At 42.4% G+C, this 13635-nt stretch overlaps 1 protein-coding gene across 3 annotated transcripts in view; it reads left to right on the top strand.

The window, feature by feature from the left end:
* The first annotated feature begins 4962 nt into the window (after positions 1 to 4962).
* Positions 4963 to 13635, top strand: part of Pparg (peroxisome proliferator activated receptor gamma) — a 125640-nt gene continuing 116967 nt past the window's right edge. Inside the window, exon 1 of one of the 3 annotated variants that reach the window (XM_085686884.2) lies at positions 4963 to 5275. The gene's annotated coding sequence lies outside the window, so the exon portion shown is untranslated. Of the gene's footprint in view, positions 5276 to 5388; positions 5537 to 6179; positions 6335 to 13635 lie in introns of those variants that run through there. The other 2 variants (XM_085686885.2, XM_085686883.1) reach the window with 2 other exon arrangements.

Below are 13635 nucleotides of genomic sequence, written 5' to 3'. Positions count from 1 at the left end.
TTCAATTAAAATGTTCCAGGGTTTTTTTAAAAAAAATTATTTATAAATAACCATTCGAAACAAAAATATAATGCTGAGCTAAGCAGAGATGACAAAAAGATCAAACACTCTGAATTCAGAAGAAAAGTTCCAAGCTTGCCTTTGGGACATGAGAACTTTTAACAGAACTTATTTAAAAAAGGAGGAAAAGGACCCTGATAAAATTCAAAGTAAAATTGGGAAACTGCAGGTAAAATCTCATAGATGAATATAAAAAAAAAATCCCTCACATGTGGAAACGTGTTGAGAATACTCAAATGGTAGACATGTTTGTGGAAGTGTGTGTGTGTGTGTGTGTGTGTGTGTGTGTGTGTGTGTGTGACTTGCTCATCATGTTGAACTGGTTTTGATCTTTAATTTTAAATGAAGATCCTTCTAAGTCTCCCTGGAGATTGATCATGGTTGCCTGGGATAGAGAGAAGGGACAAATATCAGGGTTGTGTCCAGCAACTGTAAAGAACGGAGCAATCCTCTCTGGAAAGATGCCCTCCCCCACCCCCAGTGAAATATCATCACTAATGCCAAAGCCATTTTACAGGACTTTTGGAAAAGAGGGAAAAATAACTTTGTTATTTTAAATGCCCCCCCTGTAAAAAAGGAATGTGGTGCTATTTTTAAGTTCTTGGGGACTACCCAGTTAAAATATGGGTGAAGTAGAAGGAAATCAAGTCGCTTATAGTCATCCTCACTCCTCCACTGGCTCCCTTCCCAGCGGAACACAAATTGTATGTGAGTATTGACCTGGGGACAAGTGCCACCCTGCAGACAAAAGTTAATATGTTATAAACATCAAATGAAAGAAACAAACAAACAGAAACCTAGACAACTTTTTGAATGTTATGGGGAATCAGCACCAATACTTGGAGAAAAGTCTTGTGGTTGGGGAAACTGAATCAGGCACAAGCCCTTGTTTCTAGAAACCCCATAAGGACAAGTCTCACAGTGTGGTGAACATGTGCTGCCTACCACATAGTGTGGCAACTGTGCCCTGCCTACCACACAGTGTGGTGATTGTGCACTACTTACCACACACAGTACGGCGACCGTGCCCTGCCTGTCACACAGTGTGGCGAGCGTGTGCTGCTGATCATTTTATCCCCCGCACTTAGTAGAAGACCTGGCATGAAATCCACGCCCAATAAATGTCTGTGGAACAGGAGAATCCTGAAAGTATAGTTTATGCAGTGTTTTCCCGCCTTTTAAAAGGGTCGTCTGTGCTTACAAAATCCATGTTATACCAACTCCTGGTACATGTAAACACACACATCTAAGAACTCCAAAACCACACTTTCTTTCATATGGAATCCGTGTTCTGAGAGTTTGTGTTTTCTATTCTGTTCTTTTTATTTGATTTGAAAAGTATGGGCTTTAAACCGCTAAACTGATTTCCTAACCCACTAATGGCAAGGCCACAGGTCTGAGGCTTAGACTAGTTCTTCTCTGTTGTGTTTGTAGGTCTTACCAGCCACAGACACTTTGAAAATAACAGATATTTTTGATCCAGGAGACAAATTGTTTATAAAAAGTTCAGATCAGCTCTAAACTTTTGCTCCATTTATGAATTCTCTGTGGTGCAATTTCCCCTTCACGGCTGTTGGTGAATTATAGGAATTTCCCTCACTAAGAGTTGATTGTCCCCAACATCACACCATATACAAAATTTATCTTAGAATGGAGTACAGACCTATATTTAAGAACATAACCAATAAGATGCTTAGAATTAAACCAAATAATATTTATAGTATTGAATTTATCTTTAATACGACACCAAAATGAAACAAAATTAAAGTTAAAATAGATAAAAAAATTAAAATCTTGTACTTTTATGTCAAAGGATGAGCTGGGGAGATCTCTGGAAGCTGAAGCAGAGGATCTGCAGTTGGAGGCTGGCTTGGGCCACATAGCAAGTTCTTGGCTCAAAACAAACAAACAAACAAACAGAATAACCAACAAGACAGCTTATAGATGGGAGAAAATATTTGCAAATTATATATCTGAAAAAGGATTTGTATGCATAAGATGTAAATAGCTGTTCCATACAAAACCAAAAACAAAGTGATTTTAAAATGAGCAAAATATTTGAATAGCCTTTTCTTCAGTTAGGTACACAAATGACCAGTGACAATGCGAAAAGATGTTTAATGTAATTAGTCATTAGGGAAATGCAAATCAAAGCAATAAGATACCATTTCTACCTATTAGATAAGCTAAACTTTTTAATAAGTGCTAACAAAAATGTGGAGAAATCAGGCCCCTCATGCATTGCTGGTGGAAAAATACAATGCTGTTAGACATTCCCACAGGCAATGTCTAAATTCCTTTAAAACATATTGTTACCATATCCATGAAATGAAATGAAAACACACACAAACAGCATTGTCTACCACTGATTATAGCAACATGGTTCATAGTACCCCAAAGTTGAGAAGAGCTGGAGCTATGGATCAGTTAATAAGTGTTTGCTTTGAAAGTTTGATCCCCAGAGCCTACATAAAAAGCAAGGGAAAGTGGAGAGGTGTGCAGGATAGTAATTCTGTATTGGGAAGACAGAGACAGGGAGGTTTCCAGAGTCTTACTGCCAGATAGTCGAAACAAGGAGCTCCAGGTCTAGTGAGAGGCCCTGTCTCAAAAAAACAAGATGAAGGACTCAGAGATGGCTCAGCTGTTACTGCTTTTACAGAGAACCCAGACTCAGTCCCAGAATCCATATGGTAGCTCACAGTTGCCCATAACTGCAGTTCTAGAGAATCAGGTGCTCTCTTCTGACATTTGCAGACTCATGCATGCATGTGGTACACATACATACACGTACAATAAAATAAACAAATTGAAAAAGCTAAGGTGGAGAGCAATTGAGGTCTGGTCTCTACTTGAAATTGCACATAGAAGAAAAGTAGAAGCAGCCTAAAGCAATAGACAGATAAACAAACATTTCCTGTCATATAATAGGATACTAGTTTATAATAAAGAAAATGAAATGCTGTCAGCCATGCCTCTAATTCTAACCTGGAAAAGGCTGGAGGCAGGAGGATTACAAGTTCAAGTACAAGCCTGGGCTGCATAAAGAGACATGTCTCAAATAAACAGACAAAGGATGGAAATAATACAAGCTACAGCCCAGGTGGGCCTTGACAACAGTATGTTAAGTGAAAGAACGCAATCACATAGGACTTCATATCTTATGATTCCATTCATGCGAAATGTCTAGAATCAGAAGCTCTACCCACGTTGAAGGAAGATGGGCAACAAACCTAGGGCTGACAAGAATGACTGTCCCCAAGGAGGAAGTTTCTCTGTAGGGTGGTAAAAGTGTTCTAAAATTAGGTTATGCTGATAATGACGCAATTTTGTAAATAAGCCAAAACTCGGTGAGTGAATCTTGAATGTATGACATTTGCATTTTATATTATGTAAATCATATCTCAATAATATATTAAAATGTCACAAGGGGTGGTATAGGCCTCAGGAGAACAGCAGCGAGTTCAGGGCCAGTCAGGGCTACACAGCAACACCTTCTCAAAATGTTTCATCAACACAAAACCAAAACCAATTGAGAACAAATAGCTTAGAACTCCTGGGTGAGCAAGAAGTTGGCCACATACTTCCTACATACATACTGCATATGTACATACTTCCCTCTGGGTGTGGGTTGCTGAGAAGAGTCAACCTGGCCACTTCATGACAGGCATAGAAATGGGGTCTTTCCACGGACAGCAGAGAAAGACCATCTCTCCAATTGTCTTCAGAGTCCCATGGGCCTGACCTGTGTCTTAAAATTTTAGGGCTTGAGGGTGACTTAAACTCTGAACTTTCTCCATAGTGTCACCCTCACAAACGCTCACTGGAAAGCACCGGTGAGAGCTTTTTCTACCAGAATAAAGAATTTCATATCCCCAACAAATAAAGATGCTAAGAGTGGAGGAACGTCATGAGCAAGAAGCACAATTATGAACTCCCAGGAGTCAGTGCCTCCCAAAGAGAGCCAGACACAGACTAAGATTTTCAATCAGTAAGATTGGAAGAGAATTAAAAAGAAGGGCCCCTGGCGTCCTGGACATCACACCTTTGGGATGGATCATGACAGAGAGAACTGAGAGGGAGCATGTCTGGCTCCTGGCATAAGGAGCCCCAACATTCTCTCTAACTTAAAAACAAGAAAATCCCAAGTCCTCCCCATCCTGTATGTGAGGTCACCAGTACAAGAAATACTGCTAAAGAATTTAAGAAATCCAGTGAACAAGTTTTTTTTAAAAAAATAGAGGACTAGAGAGATGGTTCAGTGGTTAGGAACAGTTAGTGTTTGTCCAGAGGACCTGTGTTCGGTTCCAGGCAACAACCACCAGCTCCAGAGGAGTCAACGCCTCTCTGTTCACGTGTGAGCGTGTGTGTCCCCCCACCCCAATTTTTAAAAAAGGAAATTGTCTGAATGATTAACACTAAAGTGGTCACTTTATGAAGGTGTTCACCTTCATAGCATTCTGAGATTTAAAAAACCCAAGAGATCCTAAATACACTTACATATTATTAATTATATTATATATAATATTTATATATTTATATATTTATATATATATATTAATGTTATTGAAAAGAACATCTAGAGACAACCAAACTTCCATACGACGGTGGGTCAGGGCACCGGGACGGGCCCTGGGCATAGGTCTGGGGGACACCGGACCTTCCTGGGTCGCCTCCCAGCGGCTGTGAGCAGCAAGGCGGCCAGGTAGCCGGCGGGGGACGCGGGGTGCGGGCGCGGGGGCTAGAGGGTCACGCGGTCCCCGTGGGCGCCGGCCTCCAGGTCGTGGGCGCGGGGCCTCCGGCCTCTCGCTGGGCGCCGCCCCCGGCCCGGCCCGGCCCGGCCCGGTTGCTCGGCTCGGCCAGGCGGGGCTCCTCGCACTCGGAGCGGCAGCCGCCTGGGGCGCTCGGGTCGGGTCGGCCGCGGGGACGCTCAGCTCCCGCCAAGTCGCCGCCTCAGGTCAGAGTCGCCCCGGGCCACGCGGCCGGCCGGAGGGACGCGGAAGGAGAAACCCGAGGCGCTGCGCTGGGGTACGGGGTCGTGCGCGGCCTGAGGGGACCGAGTGTGACGACAAAGTGACCGGACTGAGGAGCAGTTACCACACTCTGACAGGACTCTTGTGTGACTGACAGCCTGACAGCGGGCGGCGGCGGCGGCTCTCGGCGGAGGGGACGCGGCAACTGAGAAGTCCCACTGTGACAGGACTGTGTGACAGACAAGGTGAGGGGGTCTCGGCCTCACGTTGAGGCTGAGAGGATGGGATCTGACAAGGTGACCGGGTCTGAGCTGAGGGGACACCAGCTGAGAAGTCACACTCTGACAGGACGGTGTGACTGACAGCCTAACCCGGTTTCGACCAGAGGGGACGCGGTTGGGAAGTCACACTCCGACAGGACCGCGAGCGTGACAAAGTGACAGAATCTTGACTGAGGGGACTCCACTGAGGAGAAGTCACACTCTGACAGGACCAAATGCGACAAGGTGACGGAGTCTGGGTTTGAGCGGGACACGGGCTGAGGAGAAATCACGCTCGGAGAAGAGCGAGCGAGCGTGATAGCTGGGCGGGGTCGGGGACCAAGGGACAGAGTGCGGGGTCTCGGCTGAGGAGGGCCGAGTGTGACTGTCAGGGTGCCTGTCCTCGGACTGCGGGACACAGGCCCAGCGTGGAGGGTCACAGCCGAGCTACCTCAGGCTCCCTGGGAGGGTGCGCAGACGGGCGCGAGCGAGTGAGCAAGCGAACTAGGAGCAGGGTGGCAGTCATCCGCCAGCCCCTGACAGGAAAACCCGGTCTCGGCACGGTCCAGAACTCCCGCAGGGACCGCGTCGTGCCGACCTGGGTGACGGTTTTCAGAGAGGGGCTCGCCTGTAGCCGCCCAGAGAGAGCCCCGAGGCGCTGGAGCGGGGAGAGGTGTGCGGGTGGTCACTCTGGCGACTTGGCCCGGGGACCCCCCTCGGAGCCGGCCCAGGTGTGGGGAAGCAGGGGTCACTGTCACCAAGGCTCCTCCCCGTCAGTGCCCCCCTTACAGTCTACCCAGGGGGCGAGCTCAGGGACAGGCTCACCGGAGTGGGCAACCCTCGTGGTGGGGGTGGAAGGTGGGTGTGTAGCTCCGGTGCTTTATGGCTTGGGATTGGGGAGGAGCCTAAGGTGAGAAGGCAGTAACTGGGAGTAGCCAGGACTGCTTTTATATAAGGGACGCGGGTAGGTCAAGAAGGGGCCTGGACCTCTGCTGGGGATCAGAAGGCTGCAGCTCTAAATTCTTCTTAACTCCCATTGCTTAGGTGAGTGGCCCCACCGTCACCGCGTTTTGTTGGAGCGAGTTTGTGAGGTGGCCAAGCTGGCCCAAGTTCGTATGTATCAGGATGGCTTTGCCGTGTTCTCATAGGACAGAAAGAATGTCTTCTGAGGCTAACGGTAGGGAAAGTCGTGTCACTATGTCAGAAGAAAAAAAAAAGAGTCAAGTCATCTATCAGGAATAAGCTAGTCTTTCTTCTATGCAGGATGAAGGACAAAATATGAAATTAAAAGATCATTTGAGGAAAAAACCCCAGATGAACCAAGTTGTAGGATAGCTAACAGTTGGAAAGCCTCTTGATATTGAAGTTCTGTAATGTCAACTCTTTATTATCATGCACGAAGCAAATTGTTAACTGGAGTTATTAAATGAATAACTCAGTGTTGGACTTGGGCAGGTCTTCCACAGATATCAGGTGCTCTGTGGAAGTCTTCCTGTCCACAGCTAAGTGATCAATTGCTGTGTGAAAACATAACTCCGGGTGCTACATGGAAAATCTAGCTAGTAGGAACTGGCATTTTCTCTGGCTTATCAAAGAGATATCGCTCTTGAAATTTTGATAGAAATACTTATAGATGCTAAGAGCATTTGGAGTGATGGTCCAGAGATTCAGCCTCAACTTTAAAATAAGTTCTCTGCTGCCTATCTTCAACCAGATTTGTCTAAAATGTCTATAATTACTATTTTAATAAATGAACATTTAAATCAGCCTCATACATTAGCTGGGGTAAATATTGTGAAGTATTATAAAGCCATCCTTTTTTATCTTACTGTGTGTCTTGTGTAAATTTGCTCCTGGCTATGTACTATTTCATATTGAATTTGCTGAAAACGACATCTTCAGTGAGAAGATCTAAGAAGCCACTGGTTGTCCTCTCAGTCTTCTGGAGCTCCCTAGAAGGAAAAAATTGACAGTTTTATTTTTAAGAAGAAAATTCTTTTTCGTATGCAAAGGTTTCGGACTCATAACTGCTATAGAGCAGTGGCAGCAGTGAAGGCTAAAGTTCTGCAGACCTTCAGGCTGAAGACTTTCAGACACTGTTTCCTCGTTCTTGTTTATTTCAAAGAATGTAAGCTCTTTAAAAATTAGAGCTAAAATACCAAAAAGCTCATATCTTTTATAGAATTTAAGACTACTTTGACTTTTTGTGACAGCTATTTTTAATAATTAAATATAATATTTCTTTTAGAGGGACCGGTTTTCTTGACATTCATGTCACTATATTTTTCAGAACCACATTTATAAAAAAAAATCCAAATTACTTTTAAAAAATCATATTACTAATTTCAAAGTCCCCCTGACATCTAAAATTCATATACGAAAAAGCATGACTTTAAAATCTTGATGTAGAAATAGATCACTGAGTATGTGACTAGCTGTTTTCAGTTAGTAAGTTTCACATATTTCAACAAGTAATGTTTTCTTTCATTCATAATTTTCTGAAAATAAGGATCTTTGTCAGCAGCCTTGTTGAGATCCTCCTGTGCGGGGAAGCCATGTAAAGGCCTCACTGTGAAATCAGACAGCAGCATTAGTGATGTATTTCATCTCCTTTTCAGATTATGAAGCAGTTGCTATCAGTAAGAGACTTTCATTAAAAAAATTGTTAAAATAATTTCCCCAAACATTTCCATATTTTCACAGCTTTCATGGGGTCTGCGCGGTACATAAACTGGTCATTCTAATTTGTCTTTTTTTTGCTGGGTTTATTGTCATGTGAAGTTGGAAATATTCTCTATGTCATAAAGTGAGGCAAATACACTGGAAGAAATTTTTGCTTTCATAAGATTCTACTAAGTAAATATTTGTAGAAGATTAAAAAAATACACTAGTCAAGACAATTTGATTTAAATCAATAGCATGTCATTTTAAACATATGCTCGGCCCACAAATTGCCAAACTGAATTTGTTTCTTGCCTTCCTTATTTTTGTGGCAAATTTCCCTGTTATCTATTACTTAACTTTGCTTTCTTTCTTAACGCCTAAAAGCAGCAAAACCAGCAGCGGTGTGATTGCCTATAAAGCTCATTAAAAACTGAACTAAGTTGACCAAACCCAGGAAGACCAGTTAATGCGCCATAGAGAGGCCTCAGATACCATACATGAGTTAGTTTCATAACATATGAGGGTTTTTAAATTAATTTTAATTTTTAAAAAAGCTTCCTGGGCTTTCTTTGTCTACTATTTGTAGTGTTCCCACAATACAAAAGTAGATTTCAGAGAGTTATAGAGTATATATTTAAAAGCTATTATTTAATAAAATAATATATTTTAAATTTTACTTATCCAACATACTTAATTGCATTTAGAAGGAGATCTCAAACACAATAGGCCGTATTTTGGTGAGCTGTATGATTCAAGTTAAGATAATATTCACCACTGGCTTAGTATATTCTTGAATCATTGTCTAAAGACCTAGGTTTATGCATTCTTACTATTTTATTCAAATATACATACATGTCAATATTTTAATATCGAATATTTTGTTTAGAGTAGGGGTGTTTATACTGTTTATTTCATTAATTATATTCTTTCAAACCTTCCGTACTTGGAAAGTTGGGAGTTTTAAAGTTATTAATATTTAGTTTTGTTTGTTTGTTTATTTTTGGTATGGCTTTAAGACTTTTATCAGCAAGCCTGCAGCTCTTAAATGATAAGAGCTTGGCCCTGAGTTTAACTGAGCTGGTGTCCTAGAGGCGGCCCACACGCCTATCTAGGTCAGGCTAACTTGCTCACAGATCTGACTAGTTTGCTCTCTCACTGCCTTTGAGATAACCGGTAAAGAACTACAATAATGCCTGCTATATTATAGCCAATTCAAGAGAAGTTTATGGTTTAGAGAAATATTCCGTTTTCAGCTACAAATTATATTTCCAACTCCCTGAAGATTTTGGACAAAAACAAGCAGAACAATTTTTATTCTGTCTTTGTGAGTCCTTCATAGACAAGCAGTCTTTGTGCTCGAACTAGTTTCCAGGGTGGCAGGCTTGTGCATTTATTTGATAAAGCCTGCTCTTTGTGTGTTTTTATGGCACACTTTGAGAGCGTTGAATATATGTTATCCAAGGCAAACTTATTTTACCAAGCATAGCGGTATCTGTCAGCTCCAAACACAGTTTGCTACCCACACCTGAAAAGCAAGTGCCTGTGGTAGTCAGTAAAAGTGTGTGTTTGTGTTTGCAACAAACAATATCCAAATGTAGCTTTCTAAAAAACTTGATTAAGTCTTTTGTGCCTGCTAATAGGACCCTCACTTACTCTCAGGGAGCAACTGGACAAACACGTAAATGGCCATGCTTGAAGTCCTCCACGGATTAACTAATACATATTATTTTAAGAGGCTTTCCTGTGTGAGACACATCCTTGGACTGGATGCGGCAGTGTAGGTGGATCCCAACTAGTACCTTGGTGAACTGCGTGCTTGCCGAGTGGGACTGAAGAGGCTTGTGCGCCGTACTGCAGTGCTGGGGGAAATTGCTGTGGGGCTTGAACTGCATGCATGTCTAGGATTGCTGTGGGGCTTGAATTCCACATCACTGGGGGTGGGAGAGAAGAACCTTCCAAGACCTGAAATTACCAGGCTCTAGTGACAGAGCTGCGAGGTTAGAGCTATGGAGGCAGAAAAAGGCTCACGCTGACGCTTGTAAGTAGGGATGAGTGTCTGGGGACTTCTCCTTGGGAGTGGGAGCCTGGATTCTCATTAACTTCTACCCTCTTAATAGCAAGTACTGTTGGGGCTCCCCAAGAGTCTCGGCTCTCCTTTGAAGTACGCCAGTGACCAGGATAGTGACTGAGAAAAGGATTTTTCTCCACTGCACCATTTCATACACAAAAGAAAGATGCCATCAATCCTTGCAACTTGCACTGGTTACAATACATTTAAACCTTTTGGGCAGAGTGTAAACTAGATAATAGAATGGGGCTTTGTTGTATTTCATCATTTATTTCCCTGTTGGAAGTCAAACCATGGCCCCCTCCCATGCAAAATAGTGCTTTGCTACAGTTACACCCTTAGGCCCCTCTTTATTGTTTTTAATGCTGTATGTTTTGCTTTGAGGTACTGGTAATTGAACCTACGGCCTTGCATAGGCTTAGGCAAGTGTATTACCACTCTCCAGCTATTGGTTTATATGTTTTATGCATATGGTTGCTTTGCCTGCATGTATGTCTGTGTACCACTTGTGTGCCTGATCCCTGTAGAGGCTGGGAGAGGGTGTTCAATCCCCCGGAACTGACATTGCAGATGGTTGTGAGTCACTGTGTGTATGCTGGGACTCAAACCTGGGTCCTCTAAAAGAGCCAGTGCTCCTAACTGTGGAGCCATCTCTCCAGCTCTACTTTATTATTTTTAGGGAAAAAAATTCACTGCTAGGTTTAACTACTTTAAAAAATCTCATCCTTCGGACTTATCTAGAATTATAATATGGAGATAAAATTATCTGACCCCTAGGGAGAGTTCATATTGGCATGGGCCTAGAGCGAGGAGTCCTTCTCAGTGCGCTACAGATAAGGACAAGGGCAATATGAGGGAAGTGGAGAAAAGGGGAATACCCTGAGCAGGAGGGTGTAGGAGTAGAACATGCAGATCCTGGTCTTCTCTGCTCTCAGCCACAGGCTGTGTGCTTACCGTGCCCTAGAATGTAAGGTGAGGCTGAAAGAATTCCCCCTGCTCCTTGGTGATATCTCAGGCTTCTAGAATCACTGAAATGCTAAGGTTACCTCTCACTGTTGCTCTCTCTGTCTCTCAAGTACCTTGTGGAGAGAATCTAGCAAAGAAAGTGGAAACAGGCTATTCTTTCGTCCGTGCGTTTAAGTAATATATTCTCCCTTATAGTGAGGGCAGTCGGGAAACATAGGACTGTGAGACTGAGTGCTGGGTGAAGTTCTGGGAAGGACCCCTTAACTTTGACCCCACCCCTGCAGCTGTCATTCCACCACTAAAAGTGCTGTTGTCATTTGAAGGTCTGGAGTCCACTTTAAAAAGCCTGAGTTCCAGGCAGCATTAACTGACCACGGCAGTATCAGAAAAAAAGGAGGGTTGCTTCCTTGATTTTTTGTTGCCTGAAAACACAGGTAACATTCATGGGGAGTTGGAAAAAGAAAGCAGAAATCATGTTTGGTGAATGCCTAGAATCACTGCACTTAGTAGGGGGAAGAAGGGTAGAATTGGGAATGGGGAACTCACTTACATGTGGAATTGGATAAAGCGGGTTAAAAGAGGGGAAATAAAATAAGGTAATACGTCGTCCTTGGCAACAAAACATAAATGAGACCACTATGTGGAATAGCAGTGATAAGAAAAGAGAAATGATTTATTTGCCTTGCATACATAGTTTTTCTTTTAAAAATCAAGACACGTACCTAAGAGATGGCTCATTGGGTAAAGGTACTTGAAGTCAAGCCTGACAACCTGAGTTTGATCCCCAGGACCCATGTGGTAGGAGGAAAGAATGGACTCCCGAAGGTTGTCCTCTGAACACACATACAACAAATACATGTCATTTGAAAAATTTAAATCAAGACAGATTGCAGATGTTTCTCAAACTATTTTCAACTCAAAAGAAAAATAAGCAATTATTGTGCAATGGCATTTTACCTAGGAAACATCATGGAAATTCTGAGCTGTGTGCTGGCAGTTAGATAATTTAACCAAGCACTATACTATCAACCTTGGTTTCCTCCCTGATGTCACACTAATTCCCTGCCGTCGTCATGAGTTAGTTCTACCAGACCTTCGAAGCCGCTTCCTAATTGATTGCAGTGAAAGGGGGTTTTCAATCACTTCAATGGGAGATTTTGCCTAAGAAGAAATGGTGCTTAATGCTTTGGCAGATCCACTTCATACATATTCTGTTTTCTTCTCTTTTGTCTTGAAATAGTTACATCATCTCAATGAAACTCTGTTAGGAACCAAAGCTTGGTGACCACTTCCAAATCAGCCTTATTAGTTCTGTGAGTCAGCTGATTGGTGGGATAGAAGTTAAGAATGGCCACCATCACACCCAGTTCTAAAGCATTGCCTGCCATTAATATTTTACAAAACCTTTCTAGTTTATGAACTTAAAGTTGAAAATCCCAAAGCCTCACCTGACTATATATTGTCTCTTTCTTGTAGTTCATAACTACCCATGTAAACAAGCTCTTGAGTGTGGAAAAGTATACCCATATGAGTTCTTTTTCTTGTTTTATATACTGGTTAAGGTTAATAAAAGAGAAAACAAATGTGAATGATATAAATATAAGTGAAGCCGAAACTTCAAAAATTATTTGCATATGTCAAAATAATCCATAAAAGTAGAGAGTGCACCCAGTCAAGCATTTGGCAATGGAAGATTGCTACATGTTTCCTTGAAGCATTTGGAACAACTTAGTAACATCCTGATTTTATTTAAAGGCAATGTAATATTTTAAATTTTGTGTTCAACAGTTTTCAAATTTGCTGACTTTTAGGACTGCACAAGTAATAGATGAAAAGTTTCTTAAAGGAAGGTACCAATGGGGTTTTATTCGTCTGTCTCCATCATATAGAATGATTAGTAGGTGCTCAGTAAGAAAAGCTAGGGATGTAGCTAAGTTGGTGGAGTGCTTGCTTAGTTTGCAGAACACTCTAGATTCTGTCCCCAGCATCAAATTAAAAACAAACAAACCAACAAACAACTTGGAATCTTAGTACTCAGGAGGTAAGAGCCAGAAGATAAGAGGTTCACCGTATTCCTCCATACTACACAGTGAATTTAGCCAACCTGGATTTATTAGGCTATCTTCTTATCCATAGCTTATGTGAAGTTATTTGCTATATTTCACTTCATTCATAGCATCCCTGGGAACTATCCTGTAAAAAGCAGCCTCGCTGGCTTGCTAGATTGCTTAGAAAAACTCAGTGCTGTAGTCTATAAGTTCCTGCCAAGGTAGACCAATTGGTTGTTTGTGGCTCCTGCTGCTGTAGGCTAACTGGATCTCTGAGACAGGGTCTCACTGGTTCTTTTTGTCTTTGAGTGGCAGTTAGAAATTCTGGGTCTCAAAAATTAGATTTAATATTGTCACAAAAAAAGAATCTAGCCCTGGAGGACTGATCTATGTTAAGTCAGTAAAGTGATTCTCAATTCCAGTTTAATTAAGGTTGATAATGAGCTTTTCCTAGAGATTTTTAGCAACAGTTTTGTTTCTTACTCTAAAGTTCTATGATTGGGAACTGCAGCCAGGGGTGTGGCTCAAGGCTAGAGGGGTCTTCTAGCAGGCAAGGTCATGTGGACAACACACTATGATTTAGGAGCTGAAGAAATTTG

The sequence above is a fragment of the Myodes glareolus genome, chromosome 3 (assembly GCF_982192425.1).
Source record: "Myodes glareolus chromosome 3, mMyoGla1.1, whole genome shotgun sequence".
NCBI classification, from domain to species: Eukaryota; Metazoa; Chordata; class Mammalia; order Rodentia; family Cricetidae; genus Myodes; species Myodes glareolus.
The sequence above is the reverse complement of the archived record's forward strand: the minus strand, read 5'-3'. Positions and strand labels throughout refer to the sequence as shown.